Source organism: Meles meles, chromosome 5, assembly GCF_922984935.1.
Source record: "Meles meles chromosome 5, mMelMel3.1 paternal haplotype, whole genome shotgun sequence".
NCBI classification, from domain to species: domain Eukaryota; kingdom Metazoa; phylum Chordata; class Mammalia; order Carnivora; family Mustelidae; genus Meles; species Meles meles.
The window spans coordinates 71,796,876-71,817,902 of NC_060070.1; the positions used below are offsets into that span (position 1 = coordinate 71,796,876).

A 21,027-nucleotide genomic window follows, 5' to 3' on the forward strand; every position below is an offset into this window, starting at 1 on the left:
ATTTTTCCCACCCTCAGCACCAGGTAACATCTGACATTCTGTCAATGTAGATTCAATTAGCTTTTTCTAGAATTTCACAAAAGTGGAATCTTAACATTATATATACTTTTAAAAAAGATTCTATTTATTTATTTTAGAGAGAGAAAGAGAGAGCGCACACAAACGAGGCGGGGTGTATGGAGGAGGGAGAGGGACAAGCAGACTCCATGCTGAGCCAAAGGAGGGCTCAATCTCACAACCCCGAGATCATGACCTAAGCTGAAATCAGGAGTCAGATGTTCAACCAACTGAGCCACCCAGGCATCCCTAGTATGTATACTTTTGCATCCTACTCTTTTTTTAAAAAATTTAATTTAATTTAATTTTTTCAGTGTTCCAAAATTCATTCTTTATGCACCACACCCAGTGCTCCATGCAATCCGTGCATCCTACTCTGTTGTGTAGCATAATTCATCTATGCTGTTGCATTTTTCAATTGCTGAATACTATCTCACTTTCACTCTATATCCTTCTATATCACCATAGATGTGCCATAATTTGTTTATCCCTTCATCTGTGGATGATGGACATTCAATTTCTAGTTTCTAGCTATTATGAATAAATTTGTGTACAAGGCTTTGCATGGAAATATATGTTAATTTCTCTTGAGTAAAAACTTAGGAATAGAACTGCTGGGTCTTATGGTAAATGTACGTTTAACTTTGTAACAAACTACTGAACAGCCTTCTAAAATGATTACACCATTTCACAATCCCACCAGCAATGGATGAGGATTCCAGATGTTCCATATCCTCACCAACACTTGGTCTTGTTATCTTTTAAAAATTGTATCATGTCAGTGGGTATACAGTGGCATTTCACTGAGCATCTAATTTGAATTTCCCTGTGTTTTAAAATGTAGGTTTTATTGTTATTTAGGTATGGCAAGGCCAAAAGATCAAGAGATCACTGCCACTAGAGTCAGCAAGGACCCAAAAATATTAAGACATCAAAAATATAGAATAAAAAGACATGATGAATACACCTGATAACTAATGATATTGACTGTCTTATCATGCGTGGATTGGCCATTCATACAGCTTCCTTTGTAAAGTGTTCAATTTTTTTTGCCTTTTCTTAAAAAAAAGTCATATTGCTTTCTTACTGAGTTCTAATTAATATAAATTTTTAATCTAAGTTCTTTATCAGGTATTCATATTGCAACTATTTTCTCTCAATCTGTGGGAGAGAATTTAATTTTCTTTTGATTTTTTTCAAAAATGTCTTTCAAGGAGCTTAAGTTTAAATTTTGATGATGTTATCAAGTTTCTCTTTTATGGTTCATGCCTTTTGTGTTTTAATGAAGAAATCTTGGCATACCCCAAGATCATGAAGACATTCTTCTGGGTTTTTTTTCCCTAGAATTTTAAATATTACAGTTAGGTCTGTAGTACATTTTGAGTTAACTTTCTGTATTGATTTAAGTAAGGGTCAAGGTTCATTTTCATCCCCGAACAACACTTGCTCAAAAGACTTTCCTTTCCCCATTGAATTAAATTGGCATATTAATTTTTATTGAAAATCAACTGGCCACCTGTGTGGGGAGGTCTATTTCTGAATTCTCTATTCTGTTGCTTTGATGTGTAGGTCTGTCCTTCAATGCTTTTATGACATTCTCTTGTTTACTGTAGCTTTATAGGAAGTCTTGAAATAAGAAAACATGTCATCTAACTTGGAATTGTTTGGTTACTTAAAGTCCTTTTCTTTTCTAAGTAATTTTGGAATCAGATTTATAAAAACAAACAAACAAAAAACCTGTTGGGAGTTTGATTGGATTGTGTTGAATCTATGACTCACTTTAGAGAGAATGAGAGTCTTAATAGCATTGAATCTTCTAATTTGTAAATACGGTCTATATTTCCATTTACTTAGGCCTTTGTAATGTTCTCTCAGGAATCTTTTGTAGTTTTGTGAGTGCAGGTTTGCACATATTTTGTTGAACTTACTTCTAAGTGTTTCATATTTGGGATGCAATTATAAATGGAATTTAAATTTTTTTCATTTCCCTTGTGTGTTTCTAGCATATAGAAATACAATTGATTTTTGTATATTGATTCTGTATTTCAAGAACTTTACAAGCTTGCTTTCAAGTTTTAAGTGCTTTTTGGGTAAATTCCTTAGGGGGTTTCATGTGCCATGTGTACATAAAGAATTTTACTTCTTTCTTTCCAATCTGCAGGCTTTTTATTTCTTTTTCTTATCTAACTGCACTGTTTAGAACATTTAGTACAGTGAGGAACAAGTAAAAGAGTGGACAATTATTCTTTTTTTAGAAGTTATTCTGCCTATTTTCGGGGGTTTCAATGTTGCATGCAGATTTATATTTGGTAAAAGACTCAAGGGGATCCCTGTGCAGATTTTTGGGATTGCTTTTTTGCTTAGCTTCCTCCTGTTGGGGACTCTGCCCTACAAATTCTAGCTGCTTTGTCCTCCCCAATTTCCTGTTCCTAGCTCCTAAACTGAGCAGATTCTCAAGCTCAACTTGTATTCCCCCTTTCTGTTCTACAGTCTAGAGATTGTCAAAAATCCTGGGTAATAGTAGGAAACATCTTGTTTTTTTTTACCCCATTCTTAAGGATCATAGTCCTCTACTCCCTTGTGCCTGAAAATAGTTGTTTCTGTGTTTTATCTAGTTTTCTAGTTGTTTTCAACAGAAGGGTAATTCTGGAGCTTGTTACTCCTTTATGGTTACAAATAGATACTGTCTGGGGCATCTGGGTGGCTCAGTTGGTTGGGCATCTGCCTTCAGCTGAGGTCATGATCCCAGAGTCCTGGAATAAAGTCCCACACTGGGCTTCCTGCTCAGTGGGGACTCTGCTTCTCCCTCTGCCCTCCCCTCCTATTTGTGCTCTTTCTTCTGTCAAGTAGATAAATAAAATCTTTTTTAAAAAAGAAATAGATACACTCTAATATTGAAGTATTTACTAGTTGGTGATGATGATGATGATATTTGCTATGTGACTCAGCCAGTTTTGCTTTGGGGAGAAAAGGGAAGTTTTAACCAGTAGTTTTTAACTTATCTCATATTAGACTTACTTGAGAGCCCCTGAAACACAACTATGTTTCGTTACTTGCCCAGAAATTCTGATTTAAATGGCATTTATATGTTTTTAAAGCTTTCAGATTTACTCTGAAGACTCTACAGAACTTGTCAATAAGTGTTCCATGACATCCTGGTGTGGCCAAGATGGCTTACAGGTGTCCTGGGTTACAGATCTCTTCATCCCTGTGAGCAGCCAGTCCTATCCAGATCCCTCACTCCAGCAGGAGTCAGCACCCTCAGTTTACCCCAGCGTGCCACACAGACACTATCCTTTCCTGATTGTGCTGTGACTGTGGGCCATTGAGCTTTAAAAGTTAATCCTCCTTTAGATTCCCTCATCTTTGTATCCCAGCTCAAATGTTACCAAATCTTTTCCTCACCTCTCAGGGTCATCCTTTCTCCTTCCTGCCCATTCCCATTGAAATACACGTACAGCTCTGTGACAGTCATGTTTGAGTTTTAAGCTGTTTCTAGTTAAGATTTTAATCCCTGGAGGATGGGGCTGGTTTCTTTCTTTCTTTTTTTTTTTTTTAAGAAACTTTTTAAAAAAGATTTTATTTATTTATTTGACAGAGAGGAAGAGATCACAAGTAGGTAGAGAGGCAGGCAGAGAGAGTGAGGGAAGCAGGCTCCCTGCTGAGCAGAGAGCCTGATACAGGGCTCGATCCCAGGACCCTGAGATCATGACCTGAGCCGCAGGCAGAGGCTTAACCCACTGAGCCACCCAGGCACCCCTGGGGCTGGTTTCTTTAATCATCTCTTCCTACTATCAAGCAGAGTGTTTTTTACTTTGTATTTACTATATTTAGGCGGGCCATTCTGGAGTTTAATGTTGGAAAGTATTCTGTGACCAAAAATATTTTCTGTTTTATTGAAAATCTATTCTGTGTTTTCAGGGTGCGTGGGTGGCATAGTTGGTTAAGCATCTGACTCTTGGGTTTGGCTCAGGTTGTGATTTCAGGGTCATGAGATCAAATCCCCTGTCACTCAGTGTGGAGTCTGCTTAAGACTGTCCCTTTCTCAGATGCCTGGGTGACTCAGTGGGTTAAGCATCAGCCTTCTGCTCAGGTCATGATCCTAGGGTCCTGGGATCCAGTCCACATCAGACACAAGTAGCGGGAAGCCTGCTTCTCCCTCTTCTTGAACTCCCCCTGCTTTTGCACTCTCTTTCTCTCTGTCAAATAAATAAAATCTTAAAAAAAAAATGTGTCCCCTCTCTCTGCACCTCCCCGCTGCACCTTCTCTCTCTAAAATAAATAAACAGATCTTTAAAAAAAAAAAAAAGCATGTTTTCAGATTTTCCATAAGTCAGTTGGGTGGGAGAGGAATTTTGTATTATGTTACCCTGTATTTTATAATACGTTATTTACAGTGGGGCTTGAATTCATTTCAAGTCTCTAATCTTTTTTCACAATTAATTTTGTCCTTTAGAGAAAAGAATTTGGTGGTGCCTTTCTACCTTTAAGCATTTGTACTTCAGAAATGAAATTGTTTGATTTTGATGAATTTTTCTATTTATACCATTTCAGCTTTTAAATTCAGAAATCTTTATTAGGTTAGATTATTATTTTTAAATTAAGCAATAAATAAATTGGATGGGAAATGAATTTCTATAAGGTTAATGTGGAAGAAAATGCAAATGTTAATTGCTATTATTATTGGCAATATCTGTTTGGTTACATAACACCAAGCTTCATATGTTTACTCAATTCTTCTTTTAGATTAATGTTGCCATGAGAAGAGTCACTCTGTCTGATATAATAACTTTGCATAAATTAGGAAAATGCACCTCTTCTGGGCATGGCTTAGCAAACAGAACAAGGATGAGATTATAACCTCACTTTTTATTTTTTTTTATTTTTTAAATTTACAATCTCACTCACTTATCTCCTGAGTCAGGAATCCTCATATAAGGCATGATTTGTACAACCTGACATAGTGGCTCTATGATGACTTCTTTACTTTTAGGACAACTGTTTATTTCTATACAATTTGGCATATTTCCAGAAGGTAAAAACAGATTTGATACCCTCCATTGTGTATAAGACACATGAGTATGAATTGTAAAATTATGTTGGAGAGAGAAATTAAAGAGGATTCAATAGAGTTATCTAAATCCTTTGCTCCTCTGCATGGTGGCCAGTGGAGGTGGGGGTGCTCAAAGGAAATTAAAGGTAGAAAATAAGGGAAATGAAGTTCTCCTCCCATGACCCACATAGTAAGACAGGAGTGAGGGGATAGGAGCCAGGACACTGCAACTCTTTGGCTAATGTCTTCCATTAATGGCACATTTGGGTTGGCTAAGACACAAAAGAAACACCACATTTGCCAGGTAGATGAATATGCACCTGTTCACCTCTGGCCACAAAGAGAAAGGCAGAGGCTGTCAGCTGTCGGTGAGGAAGAACCAAGGACAATGCCAGGTAGTGCCAGAGTTGTAGTAGGAAAGGACCACACATGGAATCCGTCTGTGACCTTCTTACTCTGAAATCTTGCCTTCCTCACCAGCCACAAAATATAATTTTGGTGGGATAAAGGTATCACTTATCCACTGACCATGTACTTGACGATTTTGGAGTCCTTCTCAAATTGCATGTGCAGGCAGAAATGGACCACTAACATTTCCTGAATAGCCCTATTTGTTCTTCAGTATCTTAGATGCTTTCTCATACACTGTCTCACTTACAACAATCCTAAGTGGTTCCATTTGACCTAAAGAGGAGGAGGTTGTTACAGGCGGAAAGGACAGGTTGGCTGTCCTTATTATAGGTTTTGTTCAATAGCAGTAAAGAATTTCACTTAGTGTTGATTGTGTTTTCTGGTTGCAATTCAAAGGGAGTGGAAGCTGGTCTTGAATGAATGACCTCAATCATTAGTGCTTGTGTTTCTTTTTTTCCATCTACGAGTCCTGGCTCTGTTTTCTCTCCCCTCACTGATTTTTCTTGATCCGTTTTGCCCCATCCTCCCTTACTTTTGGTTAACACCATGTATCAGGAACCTGCTGTTTCCCCAAGTCCTCAGACCTCATTTATTGTATCTTGCTCTCTTCCAATCAGGGCCTCATCAGAGGCACACATTGCTCTCAGGGGTTCTTACTGAATGGGCTACAATCAAGGACATGAAGAGAGATGTACTCTGCAATTATTTTGCATATTTTTCCATTTTGGTTCTTAGAGGGGAAATATCTTCGCAGAAAAACAGGAGTCTCCATCTCATCCTGTCTCCTGGTTTATTATTCTTGTAAAAACCCAGTGTGGGGTAATGAATGCTCATTTGCAAGATTGCGTGAACAAGGGATGGGAAGAATATTATTTGCTGTCATGATTGATTTAATCCATAGTGAAGAAATAGAATAAATATAAGGTGCTGTTCAACTCAGACAGATGATGGAAGACCCAGTCCTGAAATCTTAGGGAGTGCTTATTTGGGTTTGGGTTTGGCTGAGCTGCTCACACCTGTACTGGACCTCCACTGGCTGACTCTATAGATTTTTATACAAATACTCCCAGGGCAAAGTCATCAGTTTCAACTCATGATCTTGAAAACTATGGGAGATTCAGCATTAGGAGATTATTTAAAATACTTATCTCTGGTTCTCTGTCAAAGATGATCTGCCGCCTTCTCTCTCTTTCTCTCTCTTTTTTTGGTTTGTTTAATTTTAGATCTTCGTGTCTCCAAGTTCCAAAGGTGAGACCTCTGTTCTTGAGAAACAGACAAACAATTGGAGTACAAAATGTTATAAAGGTATTACACAAAGTATAATAGGAAGGGGCCTATTAACCAAGCCTTTTTATTTTCCATCGTTCTGATGCTTTGACATCTTGAGGCTTTGCTGACCCGAGGAAGACTGCACTTCCCGGAGCTAGCCAATTCCTGAAGATGGTAAACAAATTGCCCACCAAGGAGCATATCTTTCACAAGCAAACTAACTGATCCAGAACCCACCCACCCCACCAGCTCCTCTGTGGGGCAATCTCCCTCAAGGGCTAGTTTTCCTCTGCCCTGATCACTCCAGGGCCGGACTCCAGACAACCAAAGACAACCCCTGCACACCCAGCACCTGTTGAAATTATTCAAACTAACCAATCCTAAACTGGCTTGCCTCGTCTCGCCTTGCCTTTTCTGCAGAAACCAAAAGATGAGGCTTCTGCCCACATGTTTTTCTTACTCCCTCTGTCTCCTGACTGACAGTGGTGCCTCCCCAGGTGGCCTTTGGGGCACTGCCTGCCTCCTCCTCTGGGGAAATGTGAATAATAAATGATCTTTTTTTTTTTAAGATTTTATTCATTTATTTGACAGCTAGAGATCACAAGTAGGAAGAGAGGCAGGCAGAGAGAGAGAGAGGAGGAAGCAGGCTCCCCGCCAAGCAGAGAGCCCGATGCGGGGCTCGATCCCAGGACCCTGGGATCATGACCTGAGCGAAAGGTAGAGGCTTTAACCCACTGAGCCACCCAGGCGCCCCTAATAAATGATCTTTTCGGTGGCAATCATCTCCTGATCCTGGGCCTTGCCTGAATAATAATCAACCTGCATTGTGGTACAAGGGCCTAGAAGCTTGGAGAAAGCATCCCCAAGGCAATCCAGGGTTTGAAAGGAACTTGAGTGAGGGTGGCTGTCATGTGGTCATGGAGATGTGGGGGAGTCCAGTCAGTGGGAACAGCCCATCTGAAAGCAAGAGGGTGGTGTGCTTAGGGAGTGCAGACTACCCTGGGTGGGACGTGGGCAGGGGAGAGAGATGAAGATGGAAAGATTGGTTGTGCTAGGTTATCAAGGGCCTTGTCAGGCCTGCTCAGGAGTTGGATTCCATCCTATCTATTTGAAGAGAAAGTTCAATGGCACTTGTGAACACAGGGATCAATGAAAGCTAAAGATCTGTCGGGCCATTAGGAATAGTATTTAAATCTCCACACTCTTCCCTCTATTGTCTGGTGCCCAATTATATGTTCTGGTTTTGGAAAAAGACTTCCCCCCAAAGAGTAAATGGATTAAAAGTGTCTATAAGGCTACGGTAGCACATTATTTGAGTGCCTTCTGATTTTTCCTTTACTCGTCTCCCGTTGAATTTGGAAAATCATGACAACCATTTACATGAGTAAAGTTAATTAGAAAGATGGATTAAAAAGTGTTTACATCCTTCGGGCTCTCCGCTCAGCAGGGAGCCTGCTTCTCTCTCTCTCTCTCTTCCTCCGTGTACTGTGATCTCTCTCTGTCAAATAAATAAATTAAATCTTAAAAAAAAAGTGTTTACATCTTGATAACCTTAACTCTTGCCTGAGACACTATATGCTTCCTTTCTTTTTCCTCTTCTATTTCTCATTTTCCCTTTTTCTCCTGGTCCCTCATCCTGAAAATATTTATTTTACTCCCATTTTCATTTGCCTTAGAGAAAGTTGTGTATCTTTTGAGGTATAAACCATCTTAGTTGTATATATTTGATGAGCTTAATAATACCTTCCAAGCCAAAAACATTTCACAGCCAACAGGAAAAAGTTTTGATTGTCTTCATGACAAATGTTTAGGACTGTCTGCTCTTACAAGTATAGCATTGGGTGCTATGACCAGAAAAAGAAAGATCGATGAATAATGATCATGATTTGCCAATAAGAGGGAGAGTAAACAACAGAATAATTTAATTCTCACTATCACCTTGTCTTATTCAAAGCTGTCCTGACTGAGGAAGGAAGGGCCTATCAGGGTCGTTGTTCTAGTGTGCAGATAAAATGACATACTGCATTATTCACACCGGTGCTGAAAATTGATTTTATTTCTCCTACTTGCTGAATTCCAGACTAATGAGATTTGACTGTTATTCAAGCACAACTATTATCACATAGCTGTACAATTACCAAAGCTAGACTCCTTTATAAAAAAACAAGTGGCATACTGTTCTTTAATATTTGACACATTTTTCTTTCTCTGCTCACTTTTCCTTAACCTCCTCCCAATTATGTTCTCTGTCTTCATCAATAGTATGCCTAATCAGTAAGAAGAATTTTCCCTATAAGGGAAAAAAAAGTGAGGCATTAATTGTTGATATTACAAATGTGAGGAGACCATTGTTTTCCTTCTGAAAGATTAGCTTGGATTAATCCCTTTCTGTTTTAGAATGAATTAGGCTAATATAGCACAAGCCTCCTGTCATATTTTCTGGTGGTTACAGATATTCCATTTAAGTGCAAAAATACAGTCACCGGCATAGCGACTGATGGTGGCCTAGACATTTGGGATGTCCTAAGCAAAAGAGTCTTTGGGGCATCCTCGTCTCTGGTTAATTGTGGAATATCAGCTCTCCGGCTTGATTGCCCGTTTCTCTCCATCTCGTTCCAACTCATTCTCAACAGCGGTCGTACACTTTCTCTTTGCAGGACCGCAGCTGGATGCATCCTTTACCTTTGTCATGTGTGGCTTGCTGACTTTCTGCAGAGCTGGGGTTTGACTAAAATAAAGAATTCTGCACAAGATCAGAAAGACATCGAAGGCCAGCACTGTGTTTTGAGATTCTTCAAATACACATACCTTGTCTACTACACAGGTCATGTAATGTGTCGTGAAGGTGGGTGTCACGGTTGATAATCCTGGTAGATTAGGGAACCTTGCAGAAGACCTATGGTCCTCTGACATTTGAGGGTTAATCTTGGGGTTGCTGGACTCTTCAACCTTATAGGGCTACTCCAAGGTAACTAGATATTTGACAAAAGAGATTTTTTAAATAAATGTTTTAAAATTCCAGTATAGTTAGTATACAGTGTTATATTCATTTTTAAGTGTGCAATATAGTAATTCAACAATACTATCAGTGCTCATCCTAAGTGCACTCTTAATCCCCATCACCTATATCGCCCATCCCTCCCCCCCACCTCTCTTCTGGTAACCAGTTTGTTCTCTACAGTTAAGAGTCTGTTTCTTGGTTTTTCTCTCTCTCCTTTTTTTTTCCTTTGCTTGTTTCTTAAATTCCACATATGAGTGAGATCATATGGTATTTGTATTTCTCTGACTGGCATATTTTACTCTGCATTATATTCTTCAGCCCCATGTTCCTGCATAACGGCCAGATTTCATCCTTCTTTATTGTTGAATATTCCACTCTATATGTATATACACATATACATATCATATCTTCTTTGTCCATTCGTCTTTCATTGGATACTTGGGCTGCTTCCACAATTTGTCCATTGTAAATAATGCTGCAATAAACCTAGGGGTGCGTGTATCCTTTTGAATTAGTGTTTTTGTATTTCTTGGGTAAATACCCATTAGTGCAATTACTGGATAGTTAGGATAGATAGATAGATAGATAGATAGATGATAGATAGATAGATAGATAGATAGATAGGATAGTTCTTCTTCTTCTTCTTCTTCTTCTTCTTTTTTTCTCTTTTTTTTTAAGGAATCTCCATACTGTTCTTCACAGTGGCTGTACCAGTTTGCACTCTCATGAACAAGGCATGAGGGTTTCTGTCTGTCCACATCTTCTCCGACACTTGTTGTGTCTTGTGTTTTTTACCTTAGCTCTTCTGACAGGTATGAATAGCTCATTTTGATATCAAATGGTTTTGATTTGTATGTCCCTGATGATGTGTCTGTTGGCCATCTGGATGTCTTCTTTGGAGAAATGTCCATTTATGTCTTCTGCTATTTTTTAAATTGCACTATTTGTTTTTTGGATGGTGAATTGTGTCAGTTCTTTAAATATTTTGGATACTAACCCTTTATCAGATATGTCATTTGAAAATATCTTCTCCTATTCTGTAGGTTGCCTTTTAGTTTTGTTATCTGTTTCCTTCACTGTGCAGAAGCTTTTTTTTTTTTTTTTTGATGAAGTTCCAATAGTTGATTTTTGCTTTTGTTTCCCTTACTTCAGGAGACAGATCTAGAAAAATGTGACTAAGTCTGATGTCAGAGAAATTACTGCTTGTGCTCTCTTCTAGGATTCTTATAGTTTTAGGTCTCAAATTTAGGTCTTTAATAATTTTGAGTCTATATTTGTGTATGGTATAAGAAAGTGATCCAGTTCTTTTTCTTTTCTTTTTTCTTTTTTTTTTTTTTTGCATGTAGCTGTCCACTTCTCCCAACACCATTTGTTGAAGAGACTGTCACAAAACTCTTGAAGCAAACTTTCAAGATCATCTAGTTCAACCCCATTATAGTAAAGATGAGGTTATTATGAGCTAGGGTTACTGCTCTCTTGGTGTTGCTTTGGTCATTAATACAATCTTTCTTTCTCTTTATCTTTCTTGCTCTTTCATCAATTCATTCACTCCATAAATATTTCCTGAATGCCTGTTCTGTGCTAATCACTAATGTGTTAAAGAAGAGGATTTGGATTCCTGGTTCACTCAGTCAGTTAAGCATCTGTCTTCAGCTCAGGTCATGATCCCAGGGTCCTGGGATCAAGTCCAGCATTGGACTGCTTGCTCAGTGATGAGACTGCTTCTCCCTCTACCTGCTGCTCTCTCTACTTGTCCTCTCTCTCACTCTGACAAACAAATGAATAAAATCTTAAAAAAAAAAAAAAAGAAATGAAGAGACAGGTAATTTTTTTTACCATACCGTGAATCCAAAAAAAGGGAAATTAGAGAGAAACAATTTAATTATTTTAATTTTATAGTGATTTGAAATTTTCTAAATATTTTTGGGGTGCCTGGGTGGCTCAGTAAGTTGTCTGACTCTTGATCTCAGCACAGGCCATGATCTCAGGGTTATTGAGCCTCACATTGGGCTCTGCTCAGCATAGGGTCTGTTTGTCCTTCTCCCTTTGCTCCTCTCCCAACTCATATGTGTGTTTTCTCTCTCTCAAATAAACAAATAAATAAAATATCTTTAAAAATTTCTGAGAATTTTTATATAACTTATTCAATTTAACCATGAGAAACAAGTTTTGGTTATGAGCACTAAACTTTTGCTATTTCTTTAGACCCGACTACTAGAGAGACTTCTCTGAATGACAGATCCATGTCAGTAGCATCCTTCTGTGTAAGAATGACCTAGGAACAATCATTGTGATAGGGAAAAACTGTACTCTAAGATGGCCAACCAAACCAGCAAGGGAATTCCAGTCCTTGTCTCAAAGCCCTTACGGGTTCATTCCTACCCATTTTCCGCGTGTGCCAAAAGTACCAAGTATGAGAAAGTAGAAGAACATAAATTTCCCTCCCTGCTGGTGCTTGGGGCTCAGAACTTTGGAGAACAACCTCCTCTGAGTCCACCAGTGTTAAATAAACCTCCGATCCTCCAAAGTCTCTGAGTGCCGCTTGGTTCTTTGGCCCGGATCCAGTCCAGGTTCTGTAACATTTGGTTCCGTGACCAAGAAATCCAAACGTGCTGACCCATTGTTGCCACCCATTTGGGACAATGGCAGGACAGTGACAGAACATGGGATCGTAAGGGAGCCCTGCCTAATTTTCGGCAGTCTCCCACCTGGTCGTCTCAGGCCGGCCCACCCCGCTGTTCCCACCTGGACTCAAAGGAGACTTGGCAGGTGAGGACCTGGTCCCGATATCAGATTTCAGTAAGGCCTGGGACCCCAGGACCCAGTAAGGCCCACCTCTGAGGGTGGAAAGGGAATCTGATCACCTCCCAGAGACCTCTTAGGTGTCTCATAGATAGGGTCTCTTGGAGCGGTAGGTGGGGAGGTCCTTCAGGTCAGGAACCCTCCTGTAAGGGGGGACAGGAAGGAATTTCCAAAAGGAATTCCACAGATCAGGGCCTCCTGTGGGGGAGGAACTATAATACTTTGGTGTGAATGCGTGAGTGAATGTGCCGTTTGACCTGGCTTCAGGTGGACTAATTCTGTGGCTCCACAGGTGGACCCCCTTAGGGTCCCCAGAAACCTATAGAGTCTAAGTGGCCCTAAACTGCATCTGTGGTGACCTCCTTGGGTCTAAGGTGAGCCCCTTTGGGGTGCCAATCTGGGGTTTATACAGACTCGCTAAGGCTAAGAGGCACCCAGGTGTCCTCTGGGATGGTGGACAGGTGGGCATCTGACTGGTCTCTCCTTTGGAGGGACACCCACCCTTCCTTTGTCTTCATGCCAATGACACAGGGAGGGAACACACAGGGTGGCCAAGAGAGCCCCCTGCTCATCATGGGTAGAAGCTCTTCAAAACCCACAGTCTTAGACTGTATGCTCAAAATTTTAAGAGGCGATTCTCAGGAGACTATGGGATGAAAACATCTGGAAAATTAGGCACATAATATGAATTAGAATGGGCCACCTTTGGGGTCGACTGGCCCTCTGAGGGGCCCTAAGACATATCCACTGTATAGGTCATTTACAAAATTACGGTTGGGACTCCCAGACACCCTGACCAATTCCCATATATTGATTCTTGGCTTCAGATAGCCCAAACTCTGCCCAATGGGTCCGATTCTGTGTTAATAGGCAGAATCAAAGTAGGACATTTGTAGCCCAAGTAAAAGAGCCCAAAGGCTGTAAGGAAGCAAAGCCTATCAGGGAGGCTCTGCCCAGGGGCATCAGGGGCAGCAAGGCAGATGAGCTCTGGACAAGAATAACCCATCAGAAAGTGTGGGGACCACAGTCCTCTGACCCAGGGCTTAAAGCTGAGCTATAGGAAGATAGTGCTCCTGCTTCTTGTAAGTGGCATGTGTAGGGAGACACCCAATTTAGCATCTCTGACAGCCAACAGGAAACTTGATCCAGACAGAACCAGGATGTAAAATAACAGGAGCTCTCATATTTACCTTTAAGAGAAAGTAGGGGAGACGCCTGGGTGGCTCAGTTGGTTAAGCGTCTGCCTTCCACCCTGGTCAAGATCCCAGGTGTCCTTCAGGATGGAAACTTTAAGGAATATTCCCCAGCAGCTGCCCAAAATCCTTTGTTTTGGGGAAATTCCCTGTCTTCTCTGGCCCAATATGGATTTTTTATGCCCCCTGCTTGTTGGTGGGAAAACATGGCATCTGCTCCCGTGCAGTTGGTGATCTCCTGAACTGGGAATCCTTTCTCTGCCCTCTGGCAGCACTTGGTCTCTTCTGCCTCCCCATCCCCCTTTTCCTGTTTCTGTACCACCTTGGGTGCGCCTGCATTACTGGCTTCTAGACCATCCTCAGTAGCTCAGGCACCATGGCTCCTCCCTTCACTGTTAAGGAGCAAGAAGAGCACCCCCAGGACCTAACACCACCCACTCCACATTTCCCCACGTGTCTCAGGGAAATTTGACCATGGGAAAGATCCTGAGGGAGCATAATTCAGCATTTAAGCTAAGTTTATTGGTTTAGTTCAGACAGATGTGTTTTAAGTTATCAGTGCTAAACGCAAAACTTTTATCCTATCAAGATTTACTGAAGGTCAAATAACCTCATGTTACCTCTGTTGGGTTGTTAGTAAAAAGATTACTAAAATAGTTAATTGTCTCACCGAAGTTTTCATGGGTAATTGTTAAAGTAGCTTTCAAAGTCTTTGGTAACCCTGAAACTTTAAAGTTTTGGTTGGATGAAAAATGGAATTAAATTTGTTGGACATCTAGGTCTTTTCCAAATGGGATAAGTGCTAAAGCATTGATTACTGGACATAGGTTTGTGCTTGTGGCTTACTGCACAGAACTAAGGCTATTTAAATCTGTTGGTAAACATGTTTTGTGCTTAACTGATTCAGATTTGCCATTTAAGAATTCTGATGTAACAGTTTACAATTGGTTACTCTTTAGTCTTCGCTGGAGATTCAGGTTTCTAAAGAGTGCAAAATTCTGCTACCTGTAACTAAGATTGATGGAAATAAGGGAATCAACTCTGCATGTGGAAAAGTAGGAGATATGTAAGAAAGATAAGGAATGGGAATGCATTTTGTTGAAGGTAAGAGAAGGTAATCTTGTCCTAAATTAGATGGTTGTTTGGAAAGAAATGGCTTGGGTCGAAACCCAAATAAAAAGGAAAGTTGTAAGGTTTGTGAGGGGAAATCTTTGGAAATTAATTTTAGGTGTGGTCAGAATAGACTAAGATTGAAACGAATTCTAAAAAGACACTAATATAAAAAGTTGGTTTTCTCTTTGTTCAAAAAGACAAAGTATTCTCAATTGTTGGTCTGCTCTTGATAAGAAAACACAAATAGTTGTTTTCTCTCTGCCTGCTTAGAAAAACCAGTTTCTATGTCTTGAGTTTGTCAGGTCTTTAACATCCCTAATGCTATGTAGGCATGAGCTTTAAAACTTTCTTAGGTTTTAACAAACTTCCCCAAGATTTAAATCATGAACAAAGTCTTATTGACTAATCAGGCTTGCTTGTTTGGTATGTAATGTTCTGGTTCTGGCTGTTGAAGTGTTATGTATCACAGAACAACTGAGTTTCCTTGTCAGTTGTCTCATAGTGAACTCTCCTATCAGATCATTAACCATGTCTGATCTGAGTTTGTAATTTATAATTGTTCTAATTCTCTTGCAAAGGGAGTTATATCTTCAAAGAGATTCATATAAAGGACTTTTAGGACAGATACAGGTATTCAGTATATTAAAAATCCTAAAACTGAAATGAATAAGAACTTCTAGAACTAAAAAGCTGCATTCAGACTGAACAAGAATCAGTAACATGGGACTAAATGAGCTAAAAAGATGATTGTAGTTTTGTGATCCTTGTTTGAAAAACATTGCTGGTTCCTTAATGCTCACTCTTCCTGATTAAGGAAATGTAAGATTTCTATGACCTACAGAAACATGATAAAATAATTGTTTGTAAGCACATTAAAGCATTCAACTTTTCTCTCTATCTGAACCCCCTGAAACTCAAAACATCTCAGTAAGTATATCTTCTTCTATGGCAATCTTAGTCATTTTCTTAAGTTCAGGAAGAATCTGTTCTCCTTGTAACAAGACACCATTGGAAACATTGGTAATTTTACCAAGGTTTTGACTGGAATGTCATATTTGAGCAAGACATGCATAGACTCAGATATCACCAGACAACTTTAAGGAGCTACGGGTGACTTTATGAAACTGGAGCCATAAAGCCCCTTGGAACTGTTGGCCTGATACCTTGCTTACAGAGGTCTCAAGAACCTCACCAGGTGAGTAAAGAATGTCACTTCCTGGCAGGTACAGGAACCTCAGGATATTTTGGGAACCTCATGAAGAGGAATCTGCCCAAATCTTAGAGGTATTGTAGGCGTATCTGATGGCAAGTACATGGCTTAGGACATGGCTTGGTTTCTGGCCTGGAGAGGCTACTGAAAGTTCAACCTAGAGATTCCTTATAAAGTTCCAGCAAAGCAGATTTTAAAAGATCTATATGATCACTCACTGTTCTTGCTGAGCTTATGTAAAAATTAGGCCAGGTTAGTTAGAACTGGACTTGTTTCTCAAGTAAATTAGTCCTGATTTGGCTATCTCTGGAAATGAGGGTTATTTTAGAGAGAAAAATTGTTTAAATAATACCCACCTTTGTGGATGTTAAATTCTAGATTTGATTGTCTTTAAATGTTTGTTGTTTAAATAAACTAGACAACTTGAGGTATACTTCAGGGAAATTACCACAGTAACTCATATACAGACAGTCTTCTTGCTTATTATTCTGTGGATGTAATAATAACAGGACCCCATGGCACATGTTTGAACAACTGGAAAATGGGACTGATTCCCTAACAATTGTGTAACTTATCACCTTGATCAGTTCTGTATGGCTGGGATAGTGAAATCATTCCCTAAAATTCAGAGCATACCCCACTCCATAGGGTTAACTATGGACTTGTAGAGATAATGGATAATACCACTCTCTTTATGATTGGTTGGGTATTGCACTTTGGGTTATCCTTATCTCCTGAGACAAGTTTTCTCCCACTTGCCAGTGATTTGTGTAATTAGAATGTTAACTCTTTACTTCAGAGAAAGAGCTTAATGGTATTTTTCAGTTATACTTATCCTAGAAGCCACTTCTACTGAGGAACAATTGTAAACAAAGGCTTTCTAAGCATACAACACTGCTCCTGGTAAAAAGAGCCTCAAAGCTCATTATGGGACAGCCCCTCACTGTAATGACTTCACATCAAGTCCAGAGTGTCTTAGAAACCAAAGGCCACCAGTGGATGATGGAGGCCAACTTATTAAATACCAGGCTACACTGATAGATATGCCTGAAATAATACCTAAAACCTGTCAGACTTTAAATCCAGCTACTCTTATGCCTGGACCTGAACGTCACACTTCTATAGAGCATGACTGTTGGAGGTCATGGATATTGTTTATTCTAGTCAACTGGATTTAAAAGATTGCTGCAGCTATAATTCATCTAAAAAGCTCTATGGCAGGTCACCCCCCATAGTAAGTAGGCTTAGAGGAGACCTCGAACAGATTGGAAACTTAGAAGTGTCCCAACACCTCCAACTTAGAAGTGTCCAACACCTGGGAAAAACTCAAAGGCGCATCTCCTGAGAAGCTTTAGAAAGGACCTCCTCAAATCATGGTGTATAGGGCTCCACACTGTTGTCCTAACCACCCCTACTGCCCTTAGGGTCTTAGGTGTCACCAAATGAATTCACTGCTCTAGAGTAAAGAAGGCTCTCACCAGCTGGATGAATCACACCAGTGGAAAGCCCAACCAGATCCTACGGACATGCTCTGGCTCCACCTTCAATGAGACCCCACCAACTGGTGGACATCTGTTCACTGTGGTCCCTGACCCTCACCTCAGGAGCTAGATTTTACATTGCTGCCCCTTCTGACTGGACTTTCTCCCAGAAACTTGTTATTGTTATTGCTTATTGGGCAGCCTTAGGAACCTTAAGATGGGTTGCTAAGTTCATAGAAAACACACTGTTACCATGCGAGCCACTGCCCAAATACTAGCCTTACAGGGCCCATTGTAATAGATGATAATGATGCCCTCTAAACTAGGTGTTTAAAGGGGATCCAAGGGGGGAATGATAGGGAAAAACTGTACTCTAAGATAGCCAACCAAACCAGCAAGGGAATTCCAGTCCCTATCTCAAAGCCCGTCCAGGTTCTTTCCTACCCCATTTCCCAGGCGTGCCAAAAGTACCAAGTATACGGAAGAAGGGTATAAATTTCCCTCCCTGCTCATGCTTGGGGCTCAGACCTTTGGAAAACAACCTCCTCTGAGCCCACTGGTGTTAAATAAACCTCCGATCCTCCAAAGTCTCTGAATGCTGTTTGGTTCTTCGGCCAGGATCCAATCCAGGTTCCATAACAATTGATCTGGCTCAACCAAATAGCATTTGTAACCATGCAAGACCAGTAGTATGGAATACATGTTTCTTTTCTGGTACCAACCACACTTGTAAATACTGAGGCAGTGTGAGCTAATCCTCCCAAATCAGTTGAGCATGGATGGATGAAATACGTTAATTGTCATGGATTTATCTCTAAAGATGGTCTTTCAGTTTCCCAGGCTTAACTGCAATGCACATCACCCAGATAGGCAAACAATGGCTGACTGATCACACCTATCAGTAAGGCCAGCTTTACTCCTGGGTCTTTAAATATCCAGTCCACTCACTGCCCAAAATGAATTCTCTGCCTAGCCTTAGAATCTCAGGACTAAAGCTTTTAGGGTGTCAGGGAGTGAATCATGATATGTACCTCATTGCTCGTAAACAGTGATTAGATGATATAATTATAACCTACTGGAGATGTTCCATGGCAATGACTACAGCCAATGGTGAATGTTATCTGAGGATTAACTTCCCAATTTCTTGGGCAGAGGAGTTTGACCAGAAGTAGGGTTTAAAGGTATAATGTGTTTGTTTATCTCCCAGATTCCTTTTACTGCGGTTTGAAGGAGCTTACAATTTAGTAAGGAGACAAGTTACTTTAATGTTTGGAGTGTTTTTGCTAAAGGAGGGTCACTTTTCATAGCTGATGGGTTGAGAAGATGACTGAAACTTTTTGAAGCATCGATCTGATTTAGTCCCAAAGGATGGTTGAGAGTGGGTCAGGTGAAAAATGAGGGCAAGGGTGTCCTAAGCAGAAGAAACAATGGGAGCAAAATCGTAGAGGCACAAAACAGGAAAGTGGTTGTAGGGGACTATAATTTGGAGTTAATGAAGTGGAAAATGCAAGGCGAGGAGTACTAGATGAGGCCAGAGAGGTAACTATGTATTATCACAGCCATCACACAATGCATCACACATAGCAATAGATCTAGCTAATGATGTCTTGAATTGCATTCGATTGTGGAAATAGGAATAGAGGAGATCACTTCTGGATATGGTGACCATGCTTTCCAGTTGACAACAGTTGTCAGCAGTTCAGCTAAAAAAAAAAAAAAAAATGTAGATCAGAATATGCCACCCCAAAACATGCCATTTTGCCATGAGATTATTTTGAGCTGAAGACAATTGAGAAACAAATGCCAAAAAAGCCCCTCTGTTCTCCCCTTCCATTTGCCTAAAAGCAGAACATTAATTTCCATTTGTAATGGGGTCTCCCACTCCCATACCAGGAAAGGAAGGGCAGCTCCTAGATGCTTAATCACCAGAAACAACTCTAGACTCTTGGTAGCCATTAAAACATTTTTTGATATTTGGTACTACTGTGTGACTACATAATTTTTGAATGGGATTTTATTTTATTATTTTTAGTTTTTTTTTTAATGTTTCAAGTTTTTATTCAAATTCTAGTTAGTTAACATGTAGTGTAATACTAGTTTCAGGAGTAGAATTTAGTGTTTCATCACTTTCATATAATACCCAATGCTCATCACACGTGCCCTCCCATGTAAAACCCATCTCCCATGTAACCCATCCCTCCACTTAGCTCCCCTCTAGTAACCCTCAGTTTGTTCTCTATAGTTAAGAGTCTCTTTTATGGTTTCCCTCTCCCCTCTCCCTTTATTTTTCCCCTATGTTCATCTGTTTTGTTTCTTAAATTCCACATGTGATGAAATCATATGGTATTTGTCTTTCTCTGACTGACTTACTTCACTTAGCATAATACACTCTCACTCCATTCACATCATTGCAAATGGAAAGATTTCATTGTGTGATGGCTGAGTAATATTTCCCAAGCAGGGAGCCTGACACAGGGCTTGATCCCATGACCCTGGAATCATGACCTGAGCTGAAGGCAGATGCTTAGTTGACTGGCCACCCAGGTGCCCCTTCTTCTCCATTTCTTAACTGGGTTATTTGGTTTTTGGGTGTTGAGTTTGATAAGTTCTTTATATATTTTGGATACTAACCCTTCATTAGATAGGTCACTTTCAAATATGTCCTCCCATTCTGTAGGCTGCCTTTTAGTTTTGTTGATTGTTTCCTTTGTTGTGCAGAAGATTTTTATCTTGATGAATTCTCAATAGTTCATTTTTGCTTTTATTTCCCTTGCCTCTGGCAACAGGTCTAGTAAGAAGTTCTACAAAGAGGTTGTTGCCCATGTTCTCCTCTAGGATTTCAATGGTTTCCTGTTCCACATTTAGGTCTTTCATCCCTTTTGAATTTATTTTTGTGTATGGTGTAAGAAAGTGATCCAGTTTCATTCTTCTTCATGTTGTGGTCCAGTTTTCCCAACACCATTTGTTGAAAAGACATTCTTTTTCCCATTAGATTTTCTTTCCTGTTTCTTTGAGGGTTAGTTGGCCATTGTTAGCAAATTTCATATATGCTGTATTAGTATTAGTGCTAGTCACCATGTTGTACATTATATCCCAGTACTTACTTATTTTATAACTGGAAGCAAAATGTTACCTTAAGACCATTAAACCTGCTTTGGAAATACAGCTCTAGGCTATGTAGCCATGAAGTAAATACCATGCAGAAGATACCCAAGCTGGCCATTTCAGGTGTAAGAGGTTGACTCTCCTGAGACCTACAGCTAAAAATCTTGTTCTGGCATAGGACTTTTCTGCTTATACTTATGTTGTTTAGAGACAAGAGATCTTTACTTAATTTGAAGTAGAAAACTACATGAAGGGTTTCTTTTTAAGGTGGGCATTTTGCATAAGGAGTTTGACCTTGTTATACAATATTACTCTTCCCATTGTTCCCCAGC

At 39.9% G+C, this 21,027-nt stretch overlaps 1 long non-coding RNA gene across 2 annotated transcripts in view; it reads left to right on the forward strand.

Annotated features, from left to right (window-relative positions):
• Positions 1-251: 251 nt before the first annotated feature.
• Positions 252-21,027, forward strand: part of LOC123941335 — a 32,860-nt gene continuing 12,084 nt past the window's right edge. For both annotated transcript variants that reach the window (XR_006818266.1, XR_006818267.1), the window contains exons 1-2: positions 252-309; positions 9,448-9,635. This is a non-coding gene — a long non-coding RNA (uncharacterized LOC123941335). The remainder of the gene's footprint in view (positions 310-9,447; positions 9,636-21,027) is intronic.